Genomic DNA, 19727 nt, shown 5'->3' with positions numbered 1-19727 from the left:
TGTATAGTTGGGATTTTCTCAATAAATCAAATTTGCACAATCCTAAATTCTCTCATTGTCTACCCAGATGCCCATCCCAGCCTGAAATGTCAGCCTCTCTAAGACAGAACAAGGAATTTCACTTCTGAAATGTAGCATTTTGATAAAAATACATTTAAGTTTAAAGTTATTATTCTGACATTCATATTAAAAACCTATATAGTACTTGAACTCTCTCTGTATTTGGCTTCTGCTTCAGTGCGGAGGCTGTCCTTTCCCAAAGAATCAGGAGCAAAGACTGAGGGCAGGCAGAGGTTAGAAAGGTCAATGCAGCAGCTTGGTAAAGCAGCGAGCGCCTTCAAGAAGCTTATTAGTGTTTTGATTGAAAGGATGCAGGGCTGAGTTTTCAAAAGATAAATTTAAGGTTTAAAAAAGAAATAAAGGATATCAATGAAACTCTGCATAGCAGCAAATCTGGGTAATTAATCACTATATTTGCCTCAATGCTCAATAGCTACTTGTGCCCATTGAAGTCACAGCGGGTGTGTAAAATCTCCAGAGGCACAAAGGTCATGTCAAAGTGGTGTTTCACAGGTGGCACTTGTATGCTGGGTTACTGCAATTGCGTGGCAGCAGAGAGCTGGGGGAAGAAGGGGTAGGAGCCACCGAGCCCCCGCGCTGCAGGTGGGCATCCTTGGTGCGGTTCCACCACTGCCCAACGCAGCATGGCTGGCGACGGTCAGGGTGGCTCCATGGCGTGAAGGTGCAGCTTTTGTGGCAAAGAGCAGTGGGGAAACTTTTCCTCTCTTCCCACAGGAACGGCCATGAGTGAAAAGGGAGGACAAAGGGCAACATCTGCCCTTCCCCGACCTGTGGACCCCAGCCAGAGCCCAGCCGCCATGGCCATGCATGCCCAGCCACCCTGTTGTAAGAGATGAGTAATTTAAAATGATTTAAAAGGAAATAATGAATATTCTGTAAGACTTTCAAAATTCTGCAATACTTACAAATGACCCTACATTTCCCTTTATGCTCTTCTGTGTCCTTGGGCTGTGCTTGTCCATCCTCTCCTAAGCCATTTCTTCTGCTCCATGGTGGTACCAGCCTGGGCTGCAGCACCCAGAGAAAGGACAGCGGAGGCCTCAAAGTTTGTTCTAAACAAACCCCGCTGTCACCAGATCTGAAAATCTAAACATTTTAAAAAATAAGGGGAATTAGGAGACCTGTATATAATCACCTCAGAACTTAGATGTTATTTCTCTTTTTTAATTCAGCTATTATTTTCCTCATTGCAAAATGAATGTAATTTGAGTTATGCTACTTTATTTAATTGTAAGAATGCAACATCCATTAGAAAGTCCACTATAAAATATGTTTTGCCAGAAACATCTCCAATATTACAGTGAATAATCCTGTTACCTCCTTCTATGATTTACAGTGCTTTTTTTGCCTTGTCTTTAACTTTAAACATTTGCCAGTAAAAGTCAGGCTAAGAAGCTCCATAAGGATTATGCACCTGGATATATTCTATGCACCCTTTCATAACTTCTAGTTTGACTCCCTTGTGTATTACTTTTTTCTGGAATTGTTTGCAATTTGGCTCAGGTTACTCAATGAACATGAAAGTAGCACTGCAAAAAAATAGTCCTCTGAATGGAAAATATGAGAAAGAAAAGATCCCCTGAATTGCAGGGGAAAAAGACTTTAGCAACAGTGGATTATAGGTGTCGGTTCTTGGATCTTCGTTCTAATTCCAGTTTGACTCACTGTATAGCTTTAGTCAAGTTAGATAATCCTCTTTCACTCGCTGATTTGGGATCTGCAAGGATAATAGTCTTTTCCTGCTTTGTAGGGCTTTTGAAAGAGATACATGAATAGACTAACACAAAAGCACAAGGCCAAATTAGTAAAAGTATCATATGTGGCAGCTAACGTTTTACTAGTAGGGAAAACACTGTGCCTCATTGCGTATCATTTGGACTGTGGCTGTATTGTAGGCATTTTCCCTTTTCAGTCTCACACTGGAAACTGCAGAGGACAGCAGAGCAGCAGGGTATTAAAAATGTGATGCGGATCTTAACTCTTCATTCAGTATGAATGAGGAAGAAAAGTATAACTGAAGAACCAACAGCGAAGGGAAACTTCTTTTTTCTAATTGGAATATTCCATGTATTCAGCATTTCTTGTGTAAATACATAAACAGAGGGATTTATTAAATAAAAAGTCATTGCAACTGCATAAGTCTTCTCCAGTTCAAGACCAGCACTGTAAGGGAGGATAAGATACTCTGACAATTTACTTTCATTCTTTAGCTTCACCATACATAAATGTTTAAATCATTGGTAGTTTGTAAAAGATATACTTTCCATGATAAAATAAGCCAGTAGTAACTAAAAGCCTTTACTGGGATTAAAGTAGGGTTCACCATCTTTTTCACTGAGACGCAGCTTAGTAAAGAGTGATCTTGCAGGACATACCTCCCTGGCTTTGCAAAGGGGTACAGAGGGCTGCTTCTCCCATTCCCCAGCACAGCCCTCCCCCTGTCTGCTCCAGGAAAATGGAGAAATAATGTTACTCTTTTCTTAGCTTCCTTTAATGAGATTTATCGGATAGACAGGCGATGGTGGTTCAGCAGCATCGCAGCTGGTGTGCTGGTGCTCCGAATGAGCTGCGGAGTTGTCCCAGGGAGGAGTGGGATGACTTCAGGGTGGTAGCTCCAGCGAGACATCTGAATGTTTCTATCTTAGCTGTACATTTAGGTGTCAGCTAACTCTTGCCGTTTGTTAAGTTCTCCGCTTGTAGCTGCCTCCTGTACTCAAAGGCTTGTCCCGCACCTTTCTCAGTGCTGAGGTTTGGTCATTACAGGGTGCTAAACACAATGAATTTCTGGAAAAATCTGGGCTGAGGATCCTGGAGAGGCTGCTGGTCTTTGCCAGCCGAGCGCTCCCCGTTGGGGAGTGACCGCACACTCTCCGGGAGAACTGAAGACCTGGGACGGCTGTGCCAGCAGTGAGCTCTCCTCCTAATTAATTGCAGCTATACTTCAATCTGTTAAGGAGCTGGATGATGGCAACCGAACAATGATAACTGGCACCCGCTGATGCCAGATCGTAAAAAGCTGAATTACGTGTTTGGTTGTCCTAGTATTGGGGGGGGGAAAGGGAAAAATACCATATGTTGTTTTTAATCTTTTTAGAGTTGTTCAAAGTTCCTCTAGCACAAAAATGGTTTTTTAGGAGTACTTCCCTTTGCAGAATTTCTTTGAGATAAATTATTTTGCTTTCAGCCTGAATGCACACTATGCATTACCACAATAGATACTGTTTTATTTTTCTAAGTTGTTTAGTAAGTTTCAGAATTCAGAAAAAAAAAAGTCAAGGAAATTATTTTTTACGTGATACCTAGGAAACTTACAGAAGGAGCTCAATCTTCCTTTAAAAAAACATGTAAGAAAGACAGTTGAGAGTTGAGCCTTGAGAAGAAATGTTCAAAATCTGCCTGGGAAAGGACCATGAGGTGCGGCTCTTTGGCCACTAAAAATTATCTCTGAAAGAGATTCAGTGCTGAGATTTTGCAATGTGGGTGTGTGAGGCACCTGGGCACAGAAACGGCTGCTGGGGGCCCTTGTGAGTTACCTCCAAATACTGAAAAAAATAAAAAATAAAATCATATCTTTTTAAATTAATGTTTTATTTGCCATTATGAACAAATGTGGTGGCCAGCTGATAGTCATAATCAGATCTTGCTCACTGTTAGTTTTATTAGATCAGGGGAGCATGGTGGGGGGGACCACCCCAGGAAGCCACACAGCTGGTAATTATTATGTATCCTTTTAATCTGGATTTAAGAAACAGTGCCTGCTTATTTCTCAAGTTAATGCACAAGAAAGAGAAAAGACGAGACCAAGATCTTGCAGATATGAAAGTGGAAAAAAAAAATGCTGAGCAGCCACGGTTTTTGCAAGTGATGCGCACTGGAAAAGCAATAAAATGACCGACATGGGCATATATCTCAGCTGCAGAGGTTGCCTTCTTAACAGCGGCAAGTTTATCCATAAATTGCAGCTAGCAGAATATTGCTGCTGAATGGGAACCACAAAAAGAAAGAAAAAACACAAGAAAGACAAGAATAAACGGTTTGAACACTGACATTTAATTTTTCAGGAAGAAAACCCTGACCAGCAGGGTCCCCCTCAGCTCTCCAGCTCTCAGGCACCAAGAGGGGTCCTTTCATCTCTTTGCAGGGGCCCTTTAGTGAGCAGGGTGACGCAAGAGCTGCATAGCCTCCAAGGCAAAGGGGGTCAGGCCCCCACGAGTTACGCTGCGGGGCTGGGGGGGTTTCCAGGGATCTCCAACACACCCTCCCTTAGCTGCCTAGGCAGGAGGGGACACTGCTCGTGCTAGTATCTGTCTCGGTACCCTCCATTCTACCCAACCACTGCTTAGAAAATCTCTGACAAAACTCTTTTGAAGTTTAGTTCCAGGTTTTCTTTTCACAAAACAGCACTTGCTTTTGATGGAAAATATATGATTTTTTCTCTTTCCTCTAAAGACTGAACAGTAAAAGCCAAAACATTTTGGCCAGATGTGTGGAAAAAATTCATTTGGCAGTGTTGCCAATGGCTTGTGGGAGTCACTGTTTGGCTGTCTCATGCCTCTGCTCTCCTCACCAAGCCTCCAGATGATGGTATCTCCCGAAATGCACTGTGGCAAGTGTGCTGCTCTGGCACCTCTACAGAGGAGAGAGAGTGTGTGGCCCCAGGAGCAAACAGCGGATAGCCTCTCTCCAGCAACACCTCTGAGCCACATTGGCATCTTTGGTATGGGCAAACGTCAAAGTTTCAGGTTCAGATTTTTCTTTAAAAAGATAAAAAGTGCATTTAGGAGAAACAGAGCCCCTTTCCAAGTAGCTCTAGTTAAAATATCTTTTTTTTCCCCTTGCTGGGAGGAGGAGGACAGTGAAAGAATCATCTTATCTCCATCATAGAATCATAGAATCATAGAATCATAGAATCATTGAATCATAGGCTGGAAAAGACCTCTTAAGATCCTCAAGTCCAACCGTCAACCCAACACCACCATGCCTACTAAACCATATCACGAAGAGCCACATCTAAACGTTTTTTAAACACCTCCAGGGATGGGGACTCAACCACCTCCCTGGCAGCCTGTTCCAATGCCTGACCACTCTTCCAGTAAAGAAGTTTTTCCTAATATCCAGTCTAAACCTCCCCTGATGCAACTTGAGGCCATTGCCTCTCGTCCTATCGCTAGTTACTTGGGAGAAGAGACCAACACCCGCCTCACTACAACCTCCTTTCAGGTAGTTGTGGAGGGCAATAAGGTCCCCCCTCAGCCTCCTCTTCTCCAGACTAAACAGCCCCAGCTCCCTCAGTCACTCCTCATAAGACTTGTTGTCTAGATCCCTCACCAGCCTCCTTGCCCTTCTCTGGACACACTCCAGCAACTCAGTGTCCTTCTTGTAGTGAGGGGCCCAAAACTGAACAAAGTATTTAAGGGCTGAGTACAGGGGCATGATCACTTCCCTACTCCTACTGGCCACACTGTTCCTGATACATGCCAGGATGCCATTGGCCTTCTTGGCCACCTGGGCACACTGCTGGCTCATGGTCAGCCGGCAGTTGACCAACACTCCCCGGTACTTTTCCGCTGGGCAGCTTTCCAGCCACTCCTCCCCAAGCTTGTATCATTGCATGGGGTTGTTGTGACCCAAGTGCAGGACCTGGCACTTGGCCATGTTGAACCTCATGCAGTTGGTCTTGGCACATTGATCCACTCTGTCCAGATCCCTCTGCAGAGCCTTCCTATCCTCAAGAAGATCAACGCTCCCACTCAGCTTGGTGTCATCTGCAAACTTACTGAGGGAGCTCTCAATCCCCTCATCCAGATCATTAATAGAGATGTTAAACAAGACTGGATCCAAAACTGAGCCCTGGCGAACACCAGTCATTACCAGCTGCCAGCTGAATTTAACTCCATTCACCCCTCTCTGGGCTCGGCCATTCAGCCAGTTCTTCATCCATTGAAGAGTACACCCATCCAAACCACTGGCAGCTAGTTTCTCCAGGAGGATACTGTGGGGAATAGTGTCAAAGGCCTTACTAAAGTCCAGGTAGATGATGTCCACAGCCTTTCCCTCATCCACTAGGCAGGTCATCTGGTCATAGAAGCAGATCAGGCTGATCAAGCAGGACCTGCCTTTCCTGAACCCATGCTGGCTGGGCCTGATCCCCTGGTTGTCCTTCACGTGCCCGGTGAGCGCACTCAGGATGAACCGCTCCATTATCTTGCCCTGCATCGAGGTCAGGCTGACAGGCCTGTAGTTCCCAGGATCCTCCTTCCAGCCCTTCTTGTAGATGGTTGTTACATTGGTGATCCTCCAGTCATCTGGGACCTCACGTGTTCGCCAGGACTGCTGATAGATGATGGAGAGTGGCTTGGCCAGCTCCTCTGCCAGTGCCCTCAGCACTCTCGGGTGGATCCCATCGGTCCCCAGAGACTTGTAAGTGTCCAGGTGGCATAGCAGGTCATTAACTGTTTCTTCCTGGATTATGGGAGGTTTGGTCCTCACTCCTTCCCTATCTTCCAGCACTGGGGGGTGACTACCCTAGGAGTAACTAGTCTGACTCTTACAGACTGAGGCGAAGAAGGCATGAAGTACTTCAGCCTTTTCCTCATCCTTATTGACAATATTACCCCCCTCATCCAATAAGGGATGGAGACTCTCCTTGGCCCACTTTTGTTGTTGATGTATTTGTAAAAACATTTTTTGTTGTCCCTTACAACAGTGGCCAGTCTGAGTTCTAGCTGGGCTTTTGCCTTTCTAATTTCCTCTCTGCATGACCTAAAGAGACCCTTGTACTCCTCTTGAGTCACCTGCCCTTTCTTCCATAAGTGGTAGACCCACCTTTTTTTCCTGAGTCCCAGCAAGAGCTCACTCTTCAGCCAGGCCGGTCGTCTTCCCCACCGGTTCGTCTTGCGGCACATGGGGACAGCCTGCTCCTGTGCCTTTAAGACTTCCTCCTTGAAGAATGTCCAGCCTGCCTGGACTCCTTTGCCCTTCAGCACTCTCTCCCAAGGGACCCTCTCAACCAGTGTCCTGAATAGGCCAAAGTCTGCCCTCCAAATGTCCATTATGGTGATTTTGTTGGCACCCCTATTAACTTCACCTTGAACTGAGAACTCTATCATTTCATGGTCACTAAGCCCAAGACGGCCTCCGACCACCTCATCTCCCATCAGTCCTTCTCTGTTAGTAAACAGCAGGTCTAGCGAGGCACCTCCCCTGGTAGGCTCACTTACCAACTGCATCAGGAGGTTATCTTCCACACACTCCAGGAACCTCCTAGATTGTTTCTTCTCTGCTGTGTTGTAATTCCAGCAGATGACCGGTAAGTTAAAGTCCCCCACGAGAACAAGAGCTAGTGATTGTGAGACTTCTGCCAGCCTCTTGTAGAAAATTTCATCTACCTCTTCATCCTGGTTGGGTGGTCTATAACAGACCCCAGCAGGATGTCTGCCATGTTGGCTTTCCCCCTCATCTTTATCCATAAGCATTCAATCTTATCATCACAACCATCAAGCTCTATACAATCAAAGCAGTCCCTAACATACATTGCCACCTCACTGCCTTGCTTTCCTTGCCTATCCCTTCTGAAGAGCTTATAGCCCTCCATTGCAGCACTCCAGTCATGAGAGTCGTCCCAACACGTTTCTGTGATGGCAACAAAGTCATAGCTATCCTGCTGTACAATGGCGTCCAGCTCCTCCTGTTTATCGCCCATGCTGCATGCATTGGTGTAGATGCACTTGAGCTGGGCTGTCGATCTCACCCCTGACCCTGGCATGCCACGCTATGCTCATCCCTGGTGAGCTGGGGAATATCCCCTTCCCCCTTCAAACCTAGTTTAAAGCCCTCTCGATGAGCCCTGCCAGCTCATCAGCAAGAATCCTTTTTCCCCTTTGAGACAGCTGGACTCCGTCTGTCGCCAGCAGGCCCAGTGCCATGTAAACCTCCCCATAATCAAAGAAACCAAAATTCCACCGACGGCACCAGCCTCTGAGCCATCTGTTAATCAGGTGAGTTTTCCTGTCCCTTTCAGTGTTCTTCTCTGCCACTGATGGGAATGAGGAAAACACCACCTGCGCCCCTGATCCTTCAACCTGTTGCCCCAGTGCCCTGAAGCCCCTTTTAATGGCCTTGGGACTTCTATCCGCGATCTCATCACCACCAACCTGCATTAACAACAGCGGGTGATAATCAGAGGGCTACACCAAACCAGGCAGCTTCCTAGCAACATCCCTAATCCGGCCCCAGCTCATAGCAATGCTTACGTTTGGATGCCCTAGAGCCCAGGGTTCAGTACTGGGCCCAGTCTTGTTTAACTTCTTCATCAATGACCTGGATGAAGAGTTAGAATGTACCCTCAGCAAGTTTGCTGATGACACCAAGTTGGGAGGTGTGGCAGATACACCAGTAGGCTGTGCTGCCATTCAGCGTGACCTGGACAGGCTGGAAAGCTGTGCAGAGAGGAACCTGATGAGGTTCAACAAAGGCAAATGCAGGGTCCTGCACCTGGGGTGGAACAACCCCATGCATCAGTACAGGCTTGGGGCGGACCTGCTGGAGAATAGCTCTGTGGAGAGGGACCTGGGTGTCCTGGTGGACGACAGGTTGACCATGAGCCAGCATTGTGCCCTGGCTGCCAAGAAGGCCAATGGCATTCTGGGATGTATCAAGAAGAGTGTGGTCAGCAGGACGAGGGAGGTTCTCCTTCCCCTCTACACTGCCCTAGTGAGGCCTCATCTGGAGTACTCCGTCCAGTTCTGGGCTCCCCAGTTCAAAAAAGATGAGAAGTTACTGGAAAGAGTCCAGCAGAGGGCTACGAGGATGGTGAGGGGACTGGAACATCTCCCCTACGAGGAAAGGCTGAGGAAGCTGGGCTTGTTTAGCCTGAAGAAGAGAAGGCTGCGAGGGGACCTAATATATACTGGCAAATATCTGAAGGGTGGGTGTCAGGAGGATGGGGCCAAACTCTTTTCAGTGGTGCTCAGCGACAGGACAAGGGGCAATGGGCACAAACTGAGGCACAGGAAGTTCCGTCTGAACATGAGGAAGAACTTCTTCCCTCTGAGGGTGACGGAGCACTGGAACAGGCTGCCCAGGGAGGTTGTGGAGTCTCCTTCTCTGGAGATATTCAAGACCCGCCTGGACAAGGTCCTGTGCAGCCTGCTGTAGGTGACCCTGCTTCGGCAGGGGGGTTGGACTAGATGACTCACAGAGGTCCCTTCCAACCCCTACTATTCTGTGATTCTGTGATTCTGTGATTCTGTGATTCTGTGATTCTCTCCTGTCTCCTAAGCTTGCCTTTGCTATGGACTTTCGAACGCAGCAGCAAGGTAGTAGACTTGATTTTTCACATGCTGAGATGAAGATATTTCATTTTCTATTCCCTAGCAACTCCCTATATAAACAACTACCAGACAAGCAGTAAAACTGGGTTTAAGAACTACAAGCAAACTGACATTGTAAATAAATTTTTTTCATACTTGAAGTGACATAAGAAAAGCAAAAGCAGGGTTAAATCTGAATGGAGATCATTTTTTTTTCCTTTCATGAAATGCACGTATGTAACAAGGTAGGATGCTAAGTACATCCATCTTTTCCCCAACATCACTCACCAGTTTTTCTAGTCCCAGCTTCTTCATATTGCCATTTCCCAAAGCTTTTCCTGTAAAATTAAATAAGTTTAGGTATTGCATGAACACAAAAATACTGCAGATTTTGACTGATTTTAATTTGCTCATAGTTGCTCCCATTGTGTGTGTGCTCCCACTTTCCACGTTTGCTTCACGACTTGCCCAGCTCACCTCTTGGCTGTGGATGCTGGTGCTGCGGCACAGCCGATGCCGACCTCGCAAGTGCTTCCACTCATCTGGCTCAGAGCTCTCTCGGGGAATTGCCTTTTCTCCTCCTGTGTCACGGTCTGAAGGGTTACCCAGGTACAGCCTGCGGGTGCGTAGAGACAATGGTTGTGGGTTTGTAGGATTCTGTAATACACAAGAACATGGAAGCTTTATCTCTAAATTTCTCTGCTTTATTGCAATTACCACAAATACACAAAAATCACCACTGACAAGTATACCTATGATTAATAAAGGGAGTATGTATATCTCAAGCTATTACAAATTACTATCAGCAATTAATAGTATGGGGAGAGTTAATAATAGCAACAATCAATAGTATAGCAGCTATCAATAGTATAGCAACAATCGACTGTAGCAACCATGAGTATTATAGTAACAACCAAGTACATATATGCTATTGCAGGTTACTACAAAGTTATTATTAGTGAAGAAAGTTATCAACGATAAACCAGCAGATATACTTATGATAGATTACTTATATGAATATATAATATCAAGATTAAGCAAATTAGACAGATCTCAGAAGGGACCAAACCATCCCAAAAGTAGGAGGACAAGCCAAACCGAGCGCAGAAGGGGTCCCAAAGGGGTCCAGTAATGCGACAGAAAGTCTAGCTTCAGAGATGTTCTGCATCACAGAGGCTGGAGTCAGCCAGCCACCCCCAGTGAGGGTCCAAGATCTCAAAGGGAGTTCACGTGGAGAATTCAACCTGTTCAGCCAATGAAAAGTATGTGCAGTACAGGAAGTTCTCAGAGAGAAGGCAGCTCCATTTTGGATAAAAAATCAGTCATTTTTATATTGCAGAGACATAAAAGGGCATAGGACACCACTTTGAGCAGTCAATAGATGCTGTTAGTTTCTGATTTTCACCTGGGGCAGCCGATAGATGGTGATGTTCTCTGTTCTTTCAGAACAATTTCTATTTTCCCAGACTGTTTTCCTCTTCTTGCGGTTAGAACAGCCAATGGGTGCTACCGATTCATACTTTCTCAGGATGTTTTCCCCTTTTTTCCAGACTATTTTTCACCTTTTCAGACGAGAAGTTGCTGTTGCAGTTCCTTGTTTTGCAGTTACCGTTGGTATCTCTGGATGTCTCCACTTTCTAGGTACCCAGCTGCACTTCAAAAATGCCAGCTGTGCTCTTCTCAAGGATGCTTCTGGTTCACAGGCCTGGTTTCCAGGCTCACAGTTCCCAGGCTGGCAGGCATTTCCTCGGTCAGTATTTTTCTAGCAGATATTTTCTTCCGCTAAGTAATTTTCCCCTTCTGACCAGGCTGTTTTATGGCTGCTTCCATCACCTCCCCAACCAATGTCACTGCTCGGTGGCCACCATGTTAAGTCTGCAAGCTGGTACGCTTGTCTGTGGAAGGGAAAATAGTTATTTTGGCAGTTGGCTTGTCTATGAGGGTGAAGGGGTGTTATTTGTCAATGTGTTTTTGTTTTAAGCCAAAAAAGAAATGAAGCAGGATCTAGCTTGAACCAGAGGATAATGCTGTGAGGGTTTCTGGGAAGGTCTGGCTGCTAAATGCTATCTATGCATAGGTTACAAAAACAGGTAACCTGAGATTTATTGTTTGTAGGGCATTTTTTCCTTCATCAGAATGTAGGTTCTGAGGAATTTTTGCTTTATATTTTAGCCAAAGTGATGCACAGGAAGAAAATTACAGAAAACTTGGTTTTGCCTACATTTTCAAAAAGACGCTGATTTTTTTCTCTAATCATCTGGCTTCTAGTGAAAAAAGAAATCCCTAAGAGTAGAAGCCCCAGGCTAGACTGTTTTGCATGACATGAGAACGGAGAGTAAGACTCCCAGCTTGGGCCTGCTTCAGTCCCCCAAAGGGAAGAAAGTGGGACTGTGTATCTCGTTCTCTCTGTCTTGCCATTACAGATGATCTGGACACAAGCAGAAATGGCACAGATTTTTTAAGATAGTTAGACCTTGCTCCTGTCTGAAAGGTCCAAGTCATTTTGAAGGTCCTTACAGATGAGGGACACAGATGCTAGGTTCTCATTGACAGTCTATGGGTGTTTTAAAATCCATTAAATTTAAACCAATTTAAAATTCCATTTTAGAACCATCAATGAACCTTGCAACATGAGAAAAGTGATATCTAAAATACTTACTGAGGTTGACTCATTGTGAAGTTTGAAGTGACTGATGCCTTTGACACCTACATCTATCTCTGGACAAGGTCTGGGGCCCTGCAAAAACACAGAGCACAAAGAAGCATAAGGCCAAAGTATGATGTATGCCTTTGAGTGTCTGATGAGAATCACCAGAAAAATAGCTTTTACCTAGTCTGCTAGGTAGGGATTTGTATTTGTGAATCTTTATTGTGTTTATACCATTTTCATCTCCTTCACTCATTTATCTGATCTCTGTCAGGTTTCCTCTTCAACAGCACTGGACTAGATGCCCTATCATGAGAGAAAAGCCTGAAGAAACATTAGTTTAACAAAACTGAATCTAAAATATATATGGTTTGTGATTGTTCTTACATTATAGTACAGATTACCTGTATCTCTGTTTTTCCTAAATCCGGCTTTCAGAGCAAATAAAGTCAGGAGCTGAACATTTCTTAGTGACAATTCTACTGAAATCAGTGTAGTTCACACCTGCAGAATCTTGAGGAAAAGCCCAAAATTTTGAGGAGAAACCCCAGAATTTTGAAGAAAGGCCTGAAATTCTGAGGAAAACCCCAAAAAACCAAGATATCCATGGCTTAGCTGTATTCTGTTATCTCAGTAACAGTCTTCTACATTTGACAGTATACTTTTTCCAACTGACTATCCAGAAAGCGACCAAAGGTAGGATCTGGATAGTTAATATGAAGAATAGAAGATCACTATCTTAAAAAAAACCCCACATTTCATTTCCACTAAGCAGATTCTTAGAGGAAGATAAGATGAGAAATCAGCAACATGAAGGTAGGAAGGTCAGGCTGTGCAATGGTCAGCTAAATCCTTCCCATGCTGTGTCAAATATCTGAGAATAAATACTGCAGTAAATGTTTCAGACAATATACTCTTCCCTTCTGATAGTTGTCAGCTGGATAATGCTACTGGATAACTGAAATTGTAGCTTTGAAAAAAAAATCAGATCTATTTAGGGACAGTAGGATTCCTTTTCAGAAGGCAAACAAACAAACCAACATCTATACAAGCAGCAGGATTCCTCGTAAGAGCCCTTTCAGTGACAATCCTCTGGACTGAGGCAAGGCTGAAAGTGGGTCTGTCTGCATGGGGTAACGGGCATCAGGCTGAGAATGATGTAGTGTTTTGTCCTGCAGAACTGGCTCACCCTCGACACTGCTCCTTCCAGTTCACTTTCTGAAATACCCCACATTTGCTGGGTGTGATGTCAGCCAGAGCCACAGTAACCTACAGCAAACTGTTACCTTACACAAAACATGCAGGTAGCATGCAGGCAGTTTACCTGCCTGCAGTTCCACTGGCACAGGAGAGGTTTACTCCTCCTGCAGCTTTGAACTCTTCAACAACTATCTTAAAAAGTGAGTTAGCTGACTGGGTTATTCTCTTTCTTGTCATGACTGGGACTTGGATCAAGGATCCCCATACAAATTCCTTACCTTTATGGGCATGTGTTTAGGATCTTGATTTGGACTGATGAAGCTTGCTGGTTTGCAGTAAGTGGCCAACAGTGTCTTTAGGTAGGTATGTATATAAATAAATCCAATATTATGTATACTACGTAATAGCAAGATCACCTGAATTTTAGATAAAGCATACACAGTGATTGAAGATGGAGTACAGCCTGGCTGTCTGAAGGAATTGGCTGAATACACTGTGGACCCAAATGTCACATTTCTGTTACCCCTCAAGGTTTCTACCCCTTTGGGGGGACAGAAATTTCAAATTCCAATCTGTGAAAAAAAAACTGCGTGAGCCACATCCTGTTTCAGTGTTAGGAATCGTACTAATGAAAGTGTATCTGATTTGTAGGCGTATGAGGGTAAGAACATTGTCACAAAATTGGTACGTCAAAGTATCTATGGCATAAAGAGCATAAACCATCCAGATTTTAGCAGAGCATTTGCCTTTTTCCATGATGGTATGTTACAATCGGAACACGGGCCACCAAGGAAATGAAATTCTAAATATATTTTAAGAGTGATGTTGATGACAAAGACAGTGCTGTGCTGATGAAATCTTAGAGGTAAGCACAGGAAAGGATGCTGTCTGGTCACAGCATATAAGAATCCATACGGCTTAAGCCCAGGCCAGGCTTAAATGGAAGGAAATATTTATCACAGCGCAGACATAAGTTATGAAGTGCATTATGTACAAAGCATTTATGTACAAAACATTTCCAAAAAGCCAAGGATGAGCACAAGGCGACAGAACTGAGCATAGCTCCCTAAGCGATGCTGGCATTAGTAAAATCCAGCTGTAGCTCTCAAATACAAACACATACAGGGAAATGAGAAACGGAATAGCTCCTTTATTTTCTGGCTCATTTAATATAGTTATTTTCCCTTTGGTGAGCGTGAAGCATGAGCAGCAGAGGCTGGTGGCCAGTTTAGCAGTAAGAGGGTGAGTCCTGGGCCTTCTGGTTGAAGGCTGGTGAAGTGTCTAGAGAACAAGTCTTATGAGGAGCGACTGAGGGAGCTGGGGCTGTTTAGTCTGGAGAAGAGGAGGCTGAGGGGGGACCTTATCACTCTCTACAACTACCTGAAAGGAGGTTGTAGTGAAGCAGGTGATGGTCTCTTCTCTCATGTAACTAGTGATAGGATGAGCAGCAATGGCCTCAAGCTATGTCAAGGGAGGTTTAGATTGGATATTTGGAACAATTTCTTTACTGGAAGAGTGGTCAGGCATTGGAACAGGCTGCCAGGGAGGTGGTTGAGTCCCCATCCCTGGAGGTGTTTAAAAAACATGTAGATGTGGCATTCTGGGATATGGTTTAGTAGGCATGGTGGTGTTGGGTTGGCAGTTGGACTTGAGGATCTTAAGAGGTCTTTTCCAACATATGATTCTATGATTCTGTACCCCTGATCCTCACCATCCCACCTGGTGTCTGGCATGACCCATGGTGGTGGCCGAAGGGCTGCTCCACTTACAATGCACCTCAGCCAGAGCTCACCCCGGCGCAGCCTCCCTTGGGGGGCTACAAAGAAGCGCCTGCCGGCTTGTGTGGAATTATTAGTAAAATTAACGTTTTACATCTGAAAATTAAGGTTTATATGAAAAACATAGCAGTGTTCACCCATTGAGGAAAAGCATGAAATCAAAAGGAGCTCTGAGGATGGTACACAGCTGCAGCAGGCATGCAAGGAATCCACTAACACAGCAACTCCCTGCAACATACCATAGAGGACGGAGCGGAGTGGAGACTTCATGGCCATGCTCCGTAATGATAAAGCAGAAAGAACTGATCCTCTAGAACTGATAAGCAGCTCATCTGGCCCCCTGAGCTAACAGGTTTTCGAAACCTTGCCAAAGTGCTACCCTCTCGTGAACTTTGCTTGTTTCAATATCATTTTAATACCAAAACACACCTCCATCCTGAAGGCTACCCACCTCCGAGGTGCGACCACCCGTCTTCGAGTCTGTGCTCTCAATTTTTCGTAAACTATACCTTTAAACGTGAAACGAGAGAATTTTACACCAATCATGATAAAAGATATGTAAGACTACAGTCACTCAAGCTCCACCTTAAATGTAGAAAGGATATAAAAATAGCCAGGGAAATGGGGGATTTTCGAAGAAGAAGATAACACCATAGATTTTCAGAGGAAAAGAAGATAACACCGTGAGTAAGTCAATGGAAACTCCACCTCAGACTGCCTCCGACAACCGGGACTGCCTGACGGGCTAAGCCTTGCTTCTCCCCGCCTTGGGATGCCTTGGGTGAGACTTAAACTAAGCACTTTTCTCGGGAATAGTTACTCCCTAATGTTTATAGCCAGGCTGTATTATTTATAACCTTTTCACGTGTTTCATATTTGCACGTGCTTTCTTGCAGGCAGTCACTATCACCAGCAATTCAAAAAGCCTATATACCTGTTGCACAAATAAAACTGCACTGAAGTAGCCAGTTGCCACAGTTTCTCACTGAATGCGACCAAACGCGGCTGTGCTAGTTGATGAGCACGACTGGACTGAAGGTGCAGACCGCTATTAGTGTATCCAGAGTCGTGGTAGTTTAATATACATATTAAACGTGACTGGACTGGTAGTGGCAAATTGGATATCACTCAGAATTTAAACCTAGCCGCACCTAGCCTCTCACTCCGGTGAAGAGAGTTAGAATGCAAGGGGGTTTATTTTCTGCCAAATTAACGTGACAGCTTGATACCAGGAAAAATGCCAGAAGGCTTACAGGGGTGGCTTTACACCACTAGACAACATGCAGGCAACACAGCCATGCCTGCATTCAGTGTCATGGTGAGGCCACCCTGTCACATCAGTAACCCTGACGGGGTGTTTCACAGCTGGGTCCCCACAGCAACCCCAATACCTTTGCATTTGATGCCAGAGGGCAGAAGGACTGCCAGAGGAAAAATAAATATTTAGGGATCAGTAGATGGGGCTGAAACTGGGTGCAGCAGGACAGAAGATGAAGCAGATGAACCTTAAGAACATCTGAAAAACTAAGAAAAGGTGGAGGTTATTATTGATTTATACTCTGTCCGTAAAGCTACTTTGAGGCTGATGTTATGCATACCCTTAAAAAAATGCATTCAGTATATACCAATATTTACATGCAGTGACATTCTCTTAAAATTTCAGTAGAAGTAGAGTAATAAATACAACAGAGAACTGTGATTTTTTTTCCCCCCAAGGTTACTCTGTCCAGAAGACAGAAGCTGTAGATCCTAAGGAGGTAAAAAAACCACAGAAGATAAAAGTCAGCGTTAACCAAGGACCTGAAAGCTGTACTTTCATGCTGTACTGCAGTAGGTAGTTTTTAATCATCAGAGAAATTATATATACGAGCCCCCATGCAGTAAAGTCAGCTTGCAGGGCTGATGGGTGTTAAGCTAGAAGTTTGAAATATATATATATATATAAAATAAATAATTGATAGTTTGGGAGCAGCAAAAAATTTAGCAGTTTCAAGCAAGCTTCAAAAGGTGCCCTTATGGACAATACTTGTAGGGCCAGGACATGCTGGTTACCTGGGATATAAGTTCACCCGTATCATTGCTGATTAGAGACAGAGATCTGAAGTGGATCTTTGTCCTCCCAGCAGAACATCCCAGTAACCTGTGTGCTGTGGAGCTTCTCTTCTGCCAAAACAGTCCAATTTTAGAGGAAATAGGAAGCGCTTGTATCTGCGATTGGCCAGAGGGCTAATCAGCAGATGATGGCCCAGGGAGGCCCTTCTGCCAATCCCTGCTCTGGTCAACAGTAAGTTTTCTAAAAATTGGAAGCATGTTGACCAGCTGATACTGAAATGAACTTCATTTAGACTATCCTGGTCTAGTTGAAGATGTCCCTGCTCACTGCAGATGGGTTGGGCTAGATGACCTCTAAAGGTCCCTTCCAACCCAAAGCGTTCTATGAATCTATGATTCTGTGATCCTACATGAAATTTGTTCTGCAGGAGGCAATAGGAGGGATTTGAAACAGGTTTCACAAATCCAGTTGGAAGTCTTAAAGGAAGTCAAGAGTAGTTTTTTCTTTCCTTTGGACTTCTTGCCTCATTTTGGCCAAACAGACTCAACAAAATCAACTCAGATTTGGAAATTGGATTGATTCTCATTAAACCAAATTTTCAGGGAACAAGGTAATTCATATATATTATAAGCTGTTTTCACGTGAAAGAAGAAAGAAATATAAAATAATTAAAAGCAGACTAGAAATCCAGAGTATTTATGAGATACTTCTTCACCCAGGCTTGTTCTGTAACCTTCTGCAGTGGGCTCTTCTTGCTTTGGCTCACAGAAATATGACCACCTACGTGAACTACATCTGGGATTTAGATACCTTGCTTGGGGTCTCCACAGGCTGCCAAATGTTGTATGCCAGAGCTGTGCTGCTATGCTCTGTTCCCAGACCCCTGCCCTGCCTGGGAGGAGAAGTCAGGCAAGTCCCAGCTGAGCTTGTTTGATGCACACTCCCACGGAGTATCGTTCTCTGAGCCTGGCCTGCTGTACTGGAAAGAAGAATGATAAAACCTTGTACAACTGCTGCACGATGGAAGCGTTCGATTTTTAGATAGGTATTACCTGTCATGTGTTGGTCCTCTAACAAGTTGACAGTCGGCAGTCAATAGCAGCATTTTCTCTTGTTCTTCCTTTATCAATTTTTTCCTGTATTTCCAGTCTTCAACAGCTAATGAAAGGACATACCAGGATGTCCAATGAAGTGCTAACAAGTGAGTCTTTGTGATGTTTTCAAAGGTCTTGGATAATGAACACCAACCAGAGGTCTCACTTGAGTTATTCTACCAGCAACTGAGTACAGCAAGGACTCCTGGGCTAGCAAGGAACCGAGTGCCCATCATGGCAGCCCATCAACAAGCACAGCGTGGTCCCCTTAACCCACCACAGTCGTTGTAAAATTACGTTTTGTTTGCCATAAGCACCTGTGAAAGGAAAGTTAGATAGCAGCCTTTTTTGCTGCAAGTCTCACTGAATTTTGGTGGTTTATATAAGGCAAAATAAGATTCTGTAATATGCTGACCCTTTTGGCATAACAGCATATGACCAGGCTATCTTCTTCTGTTGACAGTTCAAGGTATGACTGTATTGGGAAGAAATTACAATCTGTAGTGGATTTAGGCATTTAGGGTCTGGGGTACTGTGGATGTTTTGCATGTGTAAGAAAACTGGTGCCCGTTTGTCTGCCTTGCAGGAAGACTGTTTAGGGTCAGGTGGAGACAGCTGTGGCAGGGCTGACATGCACCTTTCATCCCCTTGCAAAACCCAAACCCAGAATAAGTCTGAAACGAAGCTGGGGAACTTGGCTAAAATGTTTTTTTGGAAAGTGCCTGCAACGTTAGGAATTTGCATGACTACGTTAAGAAGTCTGGTGGGTTTTGTGATAATACTGCAGGCTCACATAGAGCTGAGGAAGGAAAATGCACCTGGCCTCTGGCTGTCATGAGTGGCTTGGGCTGTGGCCATGCACCTGTGGGTCTGTGCTGGGTCCTGGGCTGCTTCGGCTGATCGTGGCCATGAGCTTGTGAGCCAGTAGCTGCCCTCTTTCTGTCCTGCGTCCTCCATTTAACCACTTTGTTGCATATTAAAATAATGCTCCACCTTCCTTCATTTTTATTGCACCTTTAGTTTATATCACTTCTAATGAAATGATGGTTGCTTTTCCTCTTGCCATTAGGGAAACCTGGAGTTTCTTTCTCTTTCCTTAACTAACATTCTTTTGAAAGTTCTCATTTCTCTTCCAGCTCTCTTTTACTGTTAACATAATGTGTGTGTTTCCATCTCAACTACCGTTTCAGTCTGAAAAGTGACTGTGAAATTGCTTTTATCTGTAATGTGCTCCCTGTAAGTGTTCGGCTGGATCTTATTTTAGTGACAAAAACAAGCTCCTCCTGCTATAGCTGCCAAAGTAACACGACTAAGAAAAAAACAAAGTAGAGTCTGTTTCTTCATTGGTATCTTGAAAAGAAAGCTATTTATGTAAAACCTACCCGTTTAGTTCAGACTTATGTGAGCCTGATCATGTAATAAACAATGCAGGTCCTGGTTTTCAGTTGTCTACAGCTCTGAAAGCGGTCAACAGGCCTGGATGGACAACACTTGTCATCTTGGTGCTTACGAGCTTACAGAAGAAAACTAGTTATTGGATCACAGATTGAATCTGCAATCAGA

Source organism: Opisthocomus hoazin, chromosome 2, assembly GCF_030867145.1.
Source record: "Opisthocomus hoazin isolate bOpiHoa1 chromosome 2, bOpiHoa1.hap1, whole genome shotgun sequence".
Lineage (NCBI taxonomy): Eukaryota > Metazoa > Chordata > Aves > Opisthocomiformes > Opisthocomidae > Opisthocomus > Opisthocomus hoazin.
Note: the sequence above shows the minus strand (reverse complement) of the source record.